This window comes from Panthera leo, chromosome E1, assembly GCF_018350215.1.
Source record: "Panthera leo isolate Ple1 chromosome E1, P.leo_Ple1_pat1.1, whole genome shotgun sequence".
Lineage (NCBI taxonomy): Eukaryota > Metazoa > Chordata > Mammalia > Carnivora > Felidae > Panthera > Panthera leo.
Genome location: NC_056692.1, coordinates 31431491 through 31448679, shown reverse-complemented (window position 1 = coordinate 31448679; position 17189 = coordinate 31431491). Strand labels below are relative to the sequence as shown.

At 38.3% G+C, this 17189-nt stretch overlaps 1 long non-coding RNA gene across 4 annotated transcripts in view; it reads left to right on the top strand.

The window, feature by feature from the left end:
• The first annotated feature begins 1519 nt into the window (after window positions 1-1519).
• LOC122206335 overlaps window positions 1520-17189 on the top strand; it is a 43909-nt gene continuing 28239 nt past the window's right edge. For 2 of the 4 annotated variants that reach the window (XR_006196421.1, XR_006196418.1), the window contains exon 1: window positions 1520-1648. This is a non-coding gene — a long non-coding RNA (uncharacterized LOC122206335). Of the gene's footprint in view, window positions 1649-3999; window positions 4095-13247; window positions 13324-17189 lie in introns of those variants that run through there. The other 2 variants (XR_006196422.1, XR_006196419.1) reach the window with 2 other exon arrangements.

Sequence of the window (17189 nt, the reverse complement as noted above, 5' to 3'; positions counted from 1 at the left end):
ATTTCTACATCAGTTCACAGATACCTACTTCATCTTGTTTGACATTTGGATAACAGTAAGAATTCCTTCCCCCCATAACTTATTTAATCACCTGTTTAGGGGCATTTAGGCTATTTCTAGTCTTCACTGTTATAAACAATCCTACACATAATTACTTAGTTCCTCATAATTAATGTGTAAATAACAGAAGTAAAACTGACCAGTGGAAGGATTTGCACATAGTGCCAAAAACATTGAATACTTACAACTGGTCCTGAAAAAAAAAATGTGTATACAGAGTGTTTACCTCCCAACATCTATGTCAACACTGAGCATTAATAATTTTTAATTTTTAGTCTTAATCTTTACTTTTAAAACATAAAATACTTTTAAAACACTTCATAATTTAATATTTCTTTGATAATAAAGAGTAAACATTTTACCCCATGTTTCTTGGTCAGTAGCATTTTTGTGTGTGGATGTATGAGATACTTTTTTTCTAACCAATTTTTCCATTAAGGTATTAATATTTTTCTTAGTGATTTACAAGCATTTTTACTTACTAAGGATAGTAATGTTACTTATACAGTTATTTTTTCCAATTTGCCAATTATCTTTTTAATCTTGTTATGATGATTTTGCCATGCAGGCTTTAAAAAATTATATAGTAAGAACTTGCAATCTATTCTTTGATGGTTTCTGATTTTTGGCCTTCTCCAACTAAAATTATAGATAGCCCTTAACCTTCCCATGCTTAATTTTCACAAGGTGGGGGTGTCTATATTACAGTGCTCTTCTCAAACTGTCCTACCAATGATGAACACCAACATTCAGACATTCAATGTTTATGACAATTATTTTTCCAAATTAACTAATGTAGGCAATTGTCAAAATCCTTGACCAAAAAGTAACATATTAATTTGACTGAAATAGAATTAAATTTATATATTAACATAGGGAGAATTGGTATTTTTAAAACATTTTTTATGTTTATTTATTTATATTGAGAGAGAAAGTACAAGTCAAGGAGACACAGAGAGAGAGAGAAGAGAGACAAAATCCCAAGCAGGCCTGCACTGCCAGTGCAGAGCCTGATGTGGGGCTTGAACCCATGAGCTGTGAGATCATGAACTAAGCCGAAGTCAGACACTTAACCGACTCCTCCACCCAAGTATCCCCCATCTTTTTTAAACATTTTCCTTTTTTTAAGTTTATTTATTTATTTTGAGAGAGAAAGTGCAAGTCAGGGAGGGGCAGAGAGAGAGAATCCCAAGTAGGCTCCACAGGGAGAATTGGTATTTTTAAAAGTACTGGTCTTCCCATCTGGAAATACAGTACTTTTCTTAATCTGTTCATTTCTTCTTTCAGCACTAGTGGTGGCCAGCCTCCAACATGGTCTCTGGTGATACATATCCTGTTGTTAGTGCCCTAGTGCAGTCCTCTTGTACATTTTATCTGGGTTGTTCTGAGCGATTCCAGAATTCCAGATTCGAGTAGAAGTCACAATATAGAATTCCAAAAACTTTGCTCCTACTGTCTCTTGGATTACTCATTCTGGAGGGAGCCAGTCACCATGTTGTGACGACACTCCAGTAGCTCTTAGAAGAGAGGTCCGGTTAATGAGGAACTGTGGCCTCCTGTTGACAGTCAATACCAACTTGCCAGCCATGTAAGTGAGCCATCTTGGAATCCAATCCTTTAACCCCAGTCAAGCCTTTAGAAAACTATGACCCTAGCCAACATTTTAACTGCAACCTCTCAAGAAATCCCAAGCCAGAAACATCCAACTGAGCTTCTCCCAAACCCCTGACCCTCAGAAACTGTGTTAGATAATTAACAATTGTTACAGAATTAGTTGTTAAAATTTGGTGTAATTTTTTATAACAGTTACAGACAGCTAGAATGGTCCTTTAGTTTTATAGTTTCTTCATAATGTCTCCTATCTATTTTAGTAAATTCATCCCTTGGCATTTGACTGTTGTTGTTTACAATATCCTGAAGAGATAAAATGTATCTGTCATGTCATTTACAAAAATCACTCTAATATACATTTCAGATACTATATTTGTTGTAATGCTAATATAGATTTCAGATACTCTATTTATTGAGGACAGAGGAGCTGGGTCACCTCGATGTCATGAGGATAAACAGTGAAGACATAGAACACTCTATTATAGATTCTTAGTAGTGTCCACCATTTTAATAAAGGTAGATAATGGAATGAATAAGCTCAACTCAAAAGGAATGAACAAAGTATATTCACTGCAACATCTTTCTCAATCCCCAGTTCACTTTTTTCCTGCCACTATGCCACATTCCATATAAAGCAGCTGGGGCATTTGCTGAAAGAGTTGAGAACTGCAAACCTAGAAAGAGAGGGTTTCCCATGGGGTCTTATCCAGTGTTTTGTTTTAACTTTCTCACAATAGGTTCTTTAAAGTTTTATTTATTTAAGTAATCTCTACACCCCATGTGGGGCTGAACTGAACTCATGACCCCAGAGATCAAGAGTCACATGCTCCTCCAACTGAGCCAGCCAGGTGCCCCAACTTCAAGACAGTTTTCTAATGTCTAAAAAATACGTAACACCCATTCATTAGTATCAAAAGGTCCTTCCACAAGACCAGGCATTCCTGGCATCTTGGTGACAAGGGTAGAATACAGAACTGACTATATGGGTTTTTCCCAATATCCTAAGCAATCCTAAGATCCTTGCTCAGACAAGTCTGTCACAGAAGAAAATTCTAGAAGTGCTCTGTATCTGTCAGAGTCCAGTCAGGAGACAGAAACTACATGAGCAATTTGCCAAGAAAAAAAAAAATTTAAGAACTATTATCCAGTGAAAAGACACTAACTATTAAAAGGGGGTAAAGAGAACTCTAAACAATATATGAATAGCAAATATAGGGAAGTACAAAATACTCAAGATAGAAACAAACTGGGAAAGAGCCTCCCTCCCCAGGGCTGAGATTCAGATCTCAATAGAAGAGGGTAAGGCTGTGGCCCATTGGTTTAGGAAGACTGAGGTGTCAATGGTGGAGGTTAGCAAGGAGGGAAAGGCTGCTGGGGTACTCCCTGGGAAGCCACCCACTGCGGTGGTGGTGGTGGTAGTGACATTCGTTGGGAAGCTGCCACCATTATGGGAGTAATGCCCTGCTATAGGAGTAAGAAAAACACTAGAATCAAGAAAAACTGGGTCCTCTTGCAGTGGTCCTCCAGCGCCCTCTACTGGCAAGGGCTAGCTAGCATTATTCCAGCTGGCAACGGAGAAAGAGTTTCTACTCCTCAATTCTAGAAATATGAAGGACAAAGAAAAGTGGATTTGGTACATACATACAATGGAACATTATTCAGCCATAAAAAGAATGAAGTCTTGCCATTTGCAAAAACGTGAAGCTAGAGAGTATTATGCTAATTGAAATAAGTTAGTCAGAGAAAGACAAATACCGTATGATTTCATTCATATGTGGAATTTAACAAAACAAATGAGCAAAGAGAAAAAAAGAGAGGCAAACCAAGAAACAGACTCTTAGCTGTAGAGAATTGATGGTTACCAGAAAAGGTGGGGGGGGGGAGTGGGGGGACGGGTGGATGAGTGAAATAAGTGACAGGGATTAAGAAGTGTACTTACTTGCTGTGATGAGTACTAGGTCATGTGTGGAAGTGTTCAATCATTGTATTGTACACCTGAAACTAATATTACACTGTATGTTAATTAAGGTTAACTTAAAAACTTTTAAAAGAGTGGATCTGGAACTGTGAGGCCATAAGTTGATGACTGGTATACACTCTAAAGCACAATAAAATACAGAATGTTAAGGATCATTAAAATTTTTTTTAGAAAAGAAATCATAGTGTAGCTGGCCTCAGATTCCACCTTAAAACCGGAAATTCAATACAGCTCATCCAAACGCTCCATCATAATCCTCCTCCAAGAGCCTTCTCTACACTAGTATTTTCCCTTTATGGACAAGGTATCTAGTAAGTCAAAGAATGTTCACAGTATATTTCCTTTTCCAGCCGTCAGTCACGTTCTCTGAGAGAGAGGCAATGAAGTTCAGGATTCCTGCGAGACCACAATTCTCTGAAAATAAAGACTCTCCTGAAATACCAAATTATTTTTATCACAATTTCTATTTTCCTTTCATCTCATTTCATTATGTGAAATTAAATACATCAGCATGGATGCAATAAAAAGAGAAATAATAATGAATTTCTGACCCATGGGGAGCGACCATGAGCCCATCACCTTCATTCTGCAGTTATTATCATGCAGGGGGAAAAAAAAAAAACCCAGCAATCTCTACTCTTGGTTGGAAAAAGCACTCAAGATATATATTGCACCTGGAGGATATAAGTCTATGATCAGACCTGCTTTGGGCAACAAATTCTTGCTTCTTTCTTACTTCTGTTGGCATCTTCAGCATAATAAGCAATTTAATCAGCTCAGCTTCATGAGAATGCTTCAGATATTTGCATTTTAGCACTACTTGTCTTCCTTTTTCCTTATTAAAATTGGCATCTACCATGTTATGACACAAACTGCAGAGCCAAGCACCCTGGGCCAATGACAGCACAAATACAGCTGTTTGTTCTACATCCTAAGCTTTGGTCTCTGCCACTTGTCCTTGAGACCTGCATTTTTCCAGATATAGAAAATCGATGCTGCCTCTGCCCTACCCAAAACGAATCTGCAGAGAGATGTATTTTATTATTGTTAATAAAACTGCTTAAATAAGAGTTCTTCAGCAAAAAAAATATCTCTCTTGCATGTTAAAGCACTGACAAGGCAGGGAAAAGGTGAGAACATTACAAATAATTGCAGCAGTGATGTGACACTTGCAGAATTTATGTTACTATGTTTGTACACTGTATTCTACAGACAGTGAGAAAGTGTGCATATCAATAAATTAGATACTAGGTTGGAAGCACCACTAAAAAAACATCAGGTTGCAGTATATTTGCAAAATGAAATCAAACAATCAAAGGGGCTTAGTTTTCAAGCTGCCATCTCCCTTAGCAACTAGCTTCTAGATATATCAATTCAGAATTACTATTAAAATGCTAACTTACTGATTTTTTTAAATCTCATATGTAAAGTGTGGGAGAGACCTCCTTGTGTTCATAAAATCCATTTTCCCACACAGTCCACCTTGCGTCAATGGGTGGCCATTGAATAATTCTCATTAAAGGAATGGGGGGGGGCGGTGATTTATATCACTTTCCTGACAAAGCTTTTTGGAAATGGGTGTGGCTCTTTACCACTCTATTTCTCCTTCCATCAGCCGAATGCAAAAGAGACAATGGTCATAGGACCTGAAGAACCAGAGAACTGGAAGGAGCCTGGGTCCCTGAGTCACAAGAAGGTCAGACTGTCACTGACCAAACCTATTATATTTTCTTCATGAGTCAGACAAACTTTTATTGGGTTTGAGCCATTATAGATTTTGAGGTCTCTGAGTATTATATATTTATTTATATATTACCAAAAGAGAAGAATCATTTTTAGGTCAATTAAAATGTCTGGGAATCTGATCTCTTCTCAAATGATATTTTATCCTAGTCATCTATTCTTTCTAGCCCTAATTTTATCCACCAAGAGTGTAAATTTATTAGACATGCCCACAGAAACATCTTCAAAAACACTTAAAGTGCAGTTTTTAAAGTATGGCCAAAAAGTTGTTTTATCAATCAATATTGCATGTTTTGAGGCAGTCTGGGGATGCACCAGATGACAGAGAATTTTTATTACATTTGGGCTTTTGGCATGTGCCAGCACTTTCCCACTGACATTTATTCAAAGTGACCAGTGACCTACAAAGCCACCAAAATATCCGTCAAAGCAACTGAATCATGTTCCAAATCACAAACACTTTATGGCAACATGAATGATGCTTTTCAAAACACAGTATTTTCCATATTGTGTTTCATGCTCAATACATATTATTGAATTTAATTGGTCAGATAGGAAAAGGCATCCATTTCTCTTAACTTAGATTCGATTGACTAAAATCATCATTCCAAATATGCTTTGTAGTTTTGATAATGGATTTCACATTCTTTTCTATACCTAATGCCACTTAACTTGGTTTTCAAGGTATAGGTATAGGTAATTACCTTATAGCTTTCCTAGTGTCAAATCCAATGACTTTTCTCTAACCTCATTTCCTCTTTTTTATTTGCTTTAATTTTGTTTTTGAACCTGCAGAACACCTCTTTCCAAAATTATATTTCCTCCTGGTTGTAGCAATTCTATGCAATAGTAGCACACTCCCACTACATCTACTTATTTTTCTCTTTGGTCACTGTTCCTCTTTCTTTTCTTACAGGCTTTTCTGTGAAGCTATTTTTCTCTCTCCCACTCTTTAATCCATGGGCTGATGATGCCCAAATTTTTGTATCTAGTTATGCCAATTTTCCTGAGATCTCAAATGCCTGTTGTCAATCACTTAAAGAACGCACATTTTCCTGACCTTCTCTTCCATTTCTACATACCAACATCTTTTCTTCCTCAATATGGATATCTATTCCCTTACATACCTGTTCGCATTAGTCTGTGGCATCAAATTCTGCCAGTTTTGAACCCTTTGAATAATCACTGAATTAGCCGCCTTCAGTTTCCATTTAATTTTTTGCCAAGTCTTTTCAGTGTTCCCTGCAAAGTGCCTATTGAATTCTCCTTTTATTGCTGTGAGCAGCATCTTTACAGATGCTCAATCCTCTAGTGTGGGCTTGATAATCTTATCTGAAGTGACTATAACTCCACAGGTCCTCCAGCCCCAACTCAAAATAGAGGTTACCAGTGGTTCTCAAATCTGGCTACATGTTGAAATCCCTGGGGAGCTCTTAAGAACAGACCAATGTCAGGGCTGAGCACTAGCATTTTTATTTCTCCCAGATGATTATAATATACAGACAAAACTAAGAACCACTTAAGTATTCCATTTCTAGGCTATGTTAATTCTTGGGGGTTTTAAATTTTCTGTGGATGTAGTATATCAGATTCATTCTTTCATTATATTTGCTAAGTAACTATTGTTGGTATATTAAAAAAAACTATTGATTTCCACATACTGATTTATAGGTACAAATCCTTTTGAATTTTTTTCATCTCTAAGAGACTTTAAGTGATAATTGTGGGCTTTCCAAAGAAATAAATCATATTTATTAGTTCCTTATTGCTCCTATAACAAGCTACAATAAACTTAGTGGCTTACAGTGGCACAAATTTTATTATTCTGGAGATCAGAAGTCTAGCATGGGTCAGCAGGGCTATATTCCTTCCTGAGGCTCTAGAGAAGAACTTGTTTCCATGACTTTTCGTGCTTCTAGAGGTCACCTATATTCCTTTGCCCATGGCCCTTCCTCCATCTTCAAATCCAGCAGCTTAGCCTCTTCCTTCTTCTCTGACCTCTGCTTCCATCCTTCCATCTTTTCTCCACTCTAATGTTTCCTTCTCATAAGGACCCTTGTGATTACTTGGGCCTACCTGGGTAACTCAGGATAATCTTTGTATCTCATGATCCTTAACTTAATCCCACCTGCGAAGTCCCTTTGGCCATTTAAGGTAATATATTCACAGGTTCCTGGGATAGGATGTGGATTTCTTGGAGAGAGGGATGTCATTATTCTTCCTACCATATCATCTTAAGACATATTGCCTACTCTGATTATATTTTTATACCCCTCCTTTCTCTTGGCTTTGTCAGTCCTTCCCCCCTTACTGTTGATAGTAATGACAGAGATGATAGAGATAATAGAGATAATAGAGATAATAGAGATAGAGATAGAGAAAGGAAAGGAAAGGAAAGGAAAGGAAAGGAAAGGAAAGGAAAGGAGAAAGATTGATTTATGTATAGGTATATATTCAGCTCTTCCCTCTTTTTACAGTTTATAATAATGATATAGATTCCCATATTGTTTGTAGGTTATTGTTTATCCATGAACATAGCCATTTTTATCTGGTCCTACTATTTGCTAAAAATATTGTTAGGGTGAGTGGGGAACTTAGAATAGTGTCCTCTCTCTTGGGGGGACACCTTCCTCATTTCCAGAGTTCCCACTTTTGGAGTTAAGATTATTCAAAGATCCCAGGCCTTCTGTGTAGTTTAGTATTATCGATCTTTGCCCAGCTGAATCAGAAGAGGAGTTCAAAAGCAGAATGCTGCTTCACCCCAGTCATGTGACTGGGCACCTCAATCTTCTTCCCAGTCCAATGGGCCACAGCCTTACCCTCTCCAATGATATCTGAATCTCAACCTTAGGGAGCGAGGCTGTCTCAGGAAAAGGAAAGATGGCATGCATTACTAATAGTATGAAACTGGGCTTCTAAGGATGGGTTTCTTATTTCTCTCGAGGCAGGCTCACACTCTGATCATCCTCAGTTTTACTAAAGGACTCTTTGTTTAGGACTTTTAGGACAAGTTCACTAATATTTAGAAATTTCTTACCCCTGTTTAGATTTTTAAAAATAGAAGTCTATGAAGGAGTCAAATGATTAACATCTAGATGCTCGTACTCCTTCTCAAGCACAAGTTCTCATTTTCTGTACTCTGAGTAAAGTCTGTTTCTTGCTAGACCACTTTCTAGACTTGTACGATGAGCAACTGAGAGAATAGACCAGACAGACTGAAAAAGGGGTAGGAGATGGGGGGAAAAAATGGGAGGAGAGAAATCAGCAGAGGTGATCTTACAAAGTGCCACATAGGATGTGTTATTCATCCATTTATTTGCTTGTCAAATAATCTATTGATCATCTTCAATATGTTAGACACTCTTCCAGGTCACGAGGACATAGCAGTAAACAAACCCATCAGGTTTTCTTTCTCTAGCTTACATCCCAGTTGGTGACGAGATAGTCAATAAATAAGCAAACATATAAACAAGATTAACTTCAGTGTGGTAAATTCTAACAAGGAAATAAGCAAGATACTAATATGGAAATGATGAGGCATGGGGCAGGTGAGGCGGTCAATGAGGTCCTCTTGGAAAAAAGCAACATTTCAACTTCTGCCTAAAGGATTAAATAGAGCTCCCCTTTGAAAATCCAGGGAAGGGGTATTCTGTCCAGGGGACATGAACCCTAAGACCAGATATAATTTGCCTCATCTGAGGCAAATGGAATGCCTCAGCACAGAAGGATGGGGGGAATATGTAGGAGAATCTAGTAATCCACAGGGTGAAATTGGAGACAAAGGCAGGAGTCAGATGGTATACAAGCTCAAACTCATGTGGTCCAATCTTGGAGTAGTAGCTCAGTCTAGGAGCCAGAAACAATTAAGAATTAATTTAGTACTGAATGGGTATTTCCCCCCCCCCTCTGAAAAGTCTAGTTCATCCATTTGTAATCTGAATCTCTCTAACACCCTCTATTATCTTATTAGTCTTCAGTCCTACTGTTAACCTTCTCTTTCCGGCATCATGTATCCTGCTCTCTCATGGGATCAATCCAGTTAACATATAAACATATGTTCCAGTGAACTATAAACAAAGAAAAGCCAAGGACTAGGTGGCTTTTCAGTGAATTCTACCAAATACATTAAAAATGATTTATCGCACTCCTCAAACTCTCCCCCAAAATTAAAGAGGCCAGCATTACTCTAATACTTTAGCCAGATAAGGGCACTAGAAGAGAGGAAAGCTAAAGGCCAATATCACTGATTAATAGAGACACAGAAATTTTCAACAAAATACTAGCAATCCAAATTTAATAGCACATTAAAAGAATCATACACCATGATCAAATGGGATTTATCCCTCCTAGATGAAAGGATGGTTCAATATATGTGAATCCACAAATGTGATATACCACATTCACAGAATAAAAGACAAAAATCGTATGATCACCTCAATTGATTCAGAGAAGGAGCACCTGGGTGCCTCAGTCGGTTGAGCATCCGACTTCAGCTCAGGTCGCGATCTCGCAGTCCATGAGTTCGAGCCCCACGTCGGGCTCTGGGCTGATGGCTCAGAGCCTGGAGCCTGCTTCCAATTCTGTGTCTCCCTCTCTCCTTGCCCCTCCCCCGTTCATGCTCTGTCTCTCTCTGTCTCAAAAATAAATAAACGTTAAAAAAAAAAAATAGATTCAGAGAAGCATTTACCAAATTTCAACATACCTTCATGATATAAACTTTCAAGAATTTGGACCAGAAGGGAACAAACCTCTACAGAATAAATGTCACATATGACAAGCCCACAGCTAACATCATACTCAACAGTGAAAGGTTGAAAGTTTTCCCTCTAAGATCAGAAGACAAGATTGTCCACTCTCACTACTCCTATTAAATAGAGTACTAGAAGTCCTAGCCAGAGCAATTAGGAAATAAAAAGAAATAAAAAGCATTCAAATTAGAAACGAAGATGTAAAACTGTCTGACGACATGATCATTTATATAGAAAATCCCAGTCGCCAACAAAAAACTGTTTAGACGTAATAAACTAATTCAGTACAGTTTGAGGACATAAAGTCAACATATAAAAATCAGGTCATTTTCTACACACTAAAAATGAACTGTCTGAAAAGGAAATATGTAAAAACAATCACAATCCCACTTATATCAAAAGCAATAAAATTCTCATAAATAAATTTAACCAAAGAAAGTCAAAGATCTACACACCAACAACTGTAGGGCATTAACGAAAGAAACTGAAGAAAACACAAATCAATGGAAAGATAGCTTTTGTTTATGGATCAGAAGGTTAATATTGTTAAAATGTCTGTACTACTAAAGCCATCTATATTCAATTCAATCCCCATCAAAATTCCAATGGCATTTTTCACAGATTTAGATCATAAAATTCATATGGAATAAAAAAAAAAACATATAACGAAAGCAATCTCAAGAAAGAACAAAGCTGGAGGAATCACACTTCCTGATTCAAACTACATTACAAAACTTTAATAATCAAAATAGGATGCTACTAGCATAAAAACAGACATGTAAACCAATAGATCAGCATCAAGAGCCCAGAAATAAACCACACACATACAGTCGATTAACATTTGACAGGGGAAACCAGGAATATTCAGTGGGGAAAGGATAGTCTCTTCAATAAATGGTGATGAAAAAACTGGATATTCCCATGCAAAAGATGGAAATTGGACCTCTATCTTATACCACTCATAAAAATCAATTGAAAATAGATTAAGGACTTAAATATAAGACCTGAATCCATTGATATTCTTGGGAAAAACAGAACAGAAAAAGCTACATGACACTGATCTTGGCAATGATTTTTCGGGTATGACATCAAAAATATAAGCAACAAAAGCAAAAATCAACAAGTGGGACTACATCAAACTAAAACACTTCTGCAAAGCAAAAGAACCAACAAAATGAAAAGGCAACCTATGAAATGGGAAAACATATTTGCAAACTATCTACCTGATAAGGGATTAATATCCAAAATATATGAGAGACTCACATAACTCAATAGCAAGAGAAAAAAATCCAACTAAAAAATGGGCAGACTTGAATAGATATTTCTCCAAAGATGACATACAAATGACCAGCAGGTACATGAAAATATGTTCAACACAAAGTCATCAGGTAAATGCAAATCAAAAAACCAATAAACTATCACCAAACCTGTTAGAATGGCTGTAATCAAAAAAATAAGAGATAGAAAATGCTAGCAATGGAAAATGCTGTGGAAAAAAGGAAACCCTGGTGCACTGTTGGGCAGTAGGGAATGTAAATTGGTATAGCCACACAGAAAAAACAGTAGGGATTTTTTTCTTTTCTTTTCTTTGTAATATATGAAATTTATTGTCAAATTGGTTTCCATACAACACCCAGTGCTCATCCCAAAAGATGCCCTCTTCAATGTCCATCACCTACCCCCCCCCTCCCTCCCACCCCCCATCAACCCTCAGTTTGTTCTCAGTTTTTAAGAGTCTCTTATGCTTTGACTCTCTCCCGCTCTAACCTCTTTTTTTTTTTCCTTTCCCTCCCCTATGGGTTTCTGTTAAGTTTCTCAGGATCGACATAAGAGTGAAAACATATGGTATCTGTCTTTCTCTGTATGGCTTATTTCACTTAACATCACACTCTCCAGTTCCATCCACGTTGCCACAAGGGGATTTTTTTTTTTTTTTCATTAAAAATAGAACTACCAAATGATCCAGTAATTTCACTTCTGGATACATTTCCAAGGAAAATGAAATCATTATCTTAAAGAGGTATCTGCACCCTAGGTTCACTGCAGCATTGTTTACATTAACCAAAACATGGAAACAAAACTAAGTACCTGTTGATAGATGAATGGACAAAGACATAAGACATAAATACAGATATATCATGGAACAGTATTCAGCCATGAAAAAAGAAAATCCTGCTGTTAGAAACGACATGGATAGACTTTGAGGGCATAATGCTAAGTGGAAATAAGACTGAAAAAAGGCAAATACTGTATGATCTCATTTATATGTGGAATCTAGAAAACCTGAACTCACAGAAGCAGAGAGTAGAATGGTGATTTCCAGATGATAAGAAATGGGGAAAAGGGAGCAATGTTGGTCAAATGGTATAAATTTTTCATTATAAGATGAGTAACTTCTGGGTGCAGCATGGCTACTACAATTAATGACACTTTATTATATACTTGTGAGTTGTCATGAGCATAGAGCTTTAGTGTTGCCACCATAACAACAACAAAATGGTAATTACGTGTGGTGAAGGATAAGCTAACCTTACTGTAGTAAACATTTCACAATATATACAGATATATCATTGCCTACAGTTTAAACTTGTACAGTGTTCTATGTCAATTATACCTCAGTAAAGCTGAGGTGAGGAGAAGAACTAAAAAAACATTTCTGGGGAAAGACAGTCAAGAAATGAAGTGCAGTTAGAGAGGATTGTGGGATCAAGGGCATGTTATGATGTTGGCACTAACTTGTTCATATGCTCACTGACTTGATCCCATTAGAGAGGGGGATGCATGAAGCAGGAAAGAGGGGCTGGGTTAACTATAGGACTGAATTCTTCTAAGAAGATAGAGAGGATTGGAGAAATTCAGATTACAAATGGAGAAACTAGGCTTTCCAGAGAAAGTGTAGCACTGACTTCTTAATTGTTTCTAACTGCTAGATTGAGATACTACTCCAAGGCTGGACCAAATCACTTTGAGTGTACATTTGAATCACATACTGGTTTTTAGTTGCTACATCCATCATTGGCAAATGCCCTTCAGAGTTAGTGAATTTGTAGCTATTTCTTAATTTTATTGTGGAGAGAGATTACAGTTTTATTCTTTTACTGTTTCAGGCTGAAGATAGGAGAAAAGAAAAAAACGCCACCCGTTCTCAATAATATTTGCACAGAAATTCTTTACAATTTTAAAGTAAGACCAATGGCACTATTATTTAGTTTTATGGTTTTCTCCAGAAACTCAGTTTTAAGCATCTATATCATACTGGCATCATGGATTATGAATTTTAAAACTAAAAATTCTCTCTCCCTCTCTTCATCTCCTTCTCCCTGCCCTGCCTTCCCCACCCCAACATTCCCAACCCCCCCCGCCCCCTGACACCTCTCTGTCTCCCTTCCTCAAAGACAACACAGTTTAAATACTATTGGCTTGAAAACGAGAGAGCATTTTCCTCCTCTCAGTGTTTTCTCTAAGGGTATCCTAGGAAGATGCTTAATTAGAAAATATAGCGATTTAAATGTTTAATTCTTTTAACTAGGTCCAAAACAACATGACTATATTGCTGTAATTTATTTTTTACCAACATTTTCAAGCTAATTTTCTAATTAGTAGGACTGAGTTGAGATATTATCGACTAATTAATGAAATTAACTTATTATTTTCATAATAATATCATATAATCATCAATCACACTTGAATATGGGTTAAGAATTTTATGCTGGTTTATTAACAGGCAGTGTAAGGATGCTTTGTTGTATCATATAAAAGCCAAAGAACAAAGATGGCTTCTGTGCATGTGTATTAAAAAGCCTAACTTTTTAATCCAGACAAATGGACTCCATCTTCTTCTCAGAACTGTTCCTTAAAATTCAAGGGATAATTCATACCTCTCTCATATCATTTATCCAAATTCAACCTCAGAATATAGGAGAAATAACAAAGTGTAAAATTAATAAACCCAGGTTTATATCCTAGCTCTGCTTCCTAAGAGCTTGGAACCATGGATAAATCAATTCTCAATTATCCCTAAGAATACCTGCCCCACCAAATTATTGTAAGAACTAAATGTGAAAATGTTTGTAAAAGCATTTTAAACCATCAAGTCATATAAAAATATATTGTCTGTTATATTTATCATGTCTTTATCATCATCATCATTTGGACACATCCCAGAACTTGAGCCCTCATTTAAAATCATTAAAAATAATGCCTTATATAATGATTATTTATGTATATATTTATACAACTCCAGATAGCAAGCAGCTTGGTATTAAGTTAAAACCAGGTCTTATTTTTATTCTCTCCCATACACACATTCCCATAAATGTGTGTTGAAATGTTTATTAAGTGTTTTATAAGCTTGTTCCCACATTTTTAAAATGCTTCCTATCCACACAGCCCTCAATTTTAAAGTAACTCACACTTACAGAGCTCTTACTTCCAGCTAGAAACTGTCCTGAGCATTTTAGATGCAAAACCTCACTTAATCATCCTAACAGCTCTGCAAGGTATGGTACTGTGGTAATCTCTTCCTTCAAAATGAGACTTTGCTATGGTAGACAATTTCAACTTCTGAAAACATTGTGCTTACCTTAAGACACTAGAAAGACAAATGGATCAGCTGGTGGTCCCAGTCTTGGGGAATGTGTCAGGAGAAGAGATCTGTATCACATCTTTGACATCAATTACAGTTAACACAGGAAACTTCAACTTCCTTGCCTAGCAGATTTTGTGACATTTTCACTAACCTCTTAACTGAGAAAAAGCTGAGCCATTGGTTTGTCAATTTAGATAATTTTAAAGATGAGAGGATAATTCGTGTCAACTTCACTCCAAAAGCAGCATGACAGGGATACAGGTTTCCACCAACACAAGCTTTGGAAAACATGCCCCATAGGGGCCTAGTTTGTACCTCTCACAGGGCCTAAGACAGTGTAAACAACATGGGCTTTCAATGCCTAATGAATGTAAATGAATCAAGATTGCTAAGTTAGATGTAATAATAGCAGAAAAGTCAAAGCAAAAAATGACAAGCAGGTTATTGGAGAAATAAAGAAGATAGAAGGCAAAATGCCTTTCATTTCAGAAGTAACAAGTGTGGTAAATTGACATGGGGTACACTCTGGGAATGTGCTTAATGACAGATAATTTGAGTTATTTCAAAACTTGCCAAGACAAGAGAAAGATGAGACAGCAGTCAGAATAAATTTGAACAAAAAAGTCTCTATTTGATCAAACCACAAGCTTTGTTAAATGGGAAAATTGGGTGAAAATACCTCTCAGTTTTAAAATATTCATCAAATGTAAAACATTAATAGTTTACAGCATTTGGCCTCTCACCTTTGCTAAATCATTCCTTCTGTGAGAAGGTGGGACTACCATAAGTGGGGGGAGAAAAACATGGGATTTCAAGTCAGACCAAGTTCACATGGGATCGCTCCTACTCTGACCTTGAATAATTTACTAATCCTCTCTCATGGTGCTTCTCAAATTGTAGGGGAGTTATAAGAACCATGTAGGATGCTTGTTAACATATGGATTCCCAGGTGCAACTCACAGAGATTAGTGATTAATAAGTATACGGTGGGATTGGGAGGGAAGATGGCAGCGTAGGAGGACGCTGGGCTCACCACACGTCCTGCTGATCACTTAGATTCCACCTACACCTGCCTAAACAACCCAGAAAGCCGCCAGAGGATTAGCAGAACGGAGTCTCCGGAGCCAAGCACAGAGGAGAGGCCCACGGAAGAGGGTAGGAAGGGCGGCAAGGCGGTGCGCGCTCCACGGATTGGCGGGAGGGAGCCAGGGCGGAGGGGCAGCTCGCCGGCCAAGCAGAGCCCCCGAGTCTGGCTGGCAAAAGCGGAGGGGCCGGACGGACTGTGTTCCGACAGCAAGCGTGACTTAGCGTCTGGGAGGTCATAAGTTAACAGCTCTGCTCAGAAAGCGGGAAGGCTGGAGGACAAAGGGAGGGAGAGTTGCCAAGCCCATGGAGGACAGAGCTCAGTTTGGTGGGGAACAAAGGCGCTCGCCAGCGCCATCTCCCCCGCCCATCCCCCAGCCAAAATCCCAAAGGGAACCAGTTCCTGCCAGGGAACTTGCTCGCTCCGCGCAAACACCCAACTCTGTGCTCCTGCGGAGCCAAACCTCCGGCAGCGGATCTGACTCCCTCCCGCTGCCACAGGGCCCCTCCTGAAGTGGATCACCTAAGGAGAAGCGAGCTAAGCCTGCCCCTCCTGCTCCCGTGCACCTTGCCTACCCACCCCAGCTAATACGCCAGATCCCCAGCACCACAAGCCTGGCAGTGTGCAAGTAGCCCAGACGGGACACGCCACCCCACAGTGAATCCCGCCCCTAGGAGAGGGGAAGAGAAGGCACACACCAGTCTGACTGTGGCCCCAGCGGTGGGCTGGGGGCACACATCAGGTCGGACTGCGGCCCCGCCCACCAACTCCAGTTATACACCACAGCACAGGGGAAGTGCCCTGCAGGTCCTCACCACTCCAGGGACTATCCAAAATGACCAAACGGAAGAATTCCCCTCACAAGAATCTCCAGGAAATAACAACAGCTAATGAACTGATCAAAAAGGATTTAAATAATATAACAGAAAGTGAATTTAGAATAATAGTCATAAAATTAATCGCTGGGCTTGAAAACAGTATACAGGACAGCAGAGAATCTCTTGCCACAGAGATCAAGGGACTAAGGAACAGTCACGAGGAGCTGAAAAGCGCTTTAAACGAAATGCAAAACAAAATGGAAACGACGACAGCTCGGATTGAAGAGGCAGAGGAGAGAACAGGTGAACTAGAAAATAAAGTTATGGAAAAAGAGGAAGCTGAGAGAAAGAGAGATAAAAAAATCCAGGAGTATGAGGGGAAAATTAGAGAACTAAGTGATACACTAAAAAGAAATAATATACGCATAATTGGTATCCCAGAGGAGGAAGAGAGAGGGAAAGGTGCTGAAGAGGTACTTGAAGAAATTATAGCTGAGAACTTCCCTGAACTGGGGAAGGAAAAAGGCATTGAAGTCCAAGAGGCACAGAGAACTCCCTT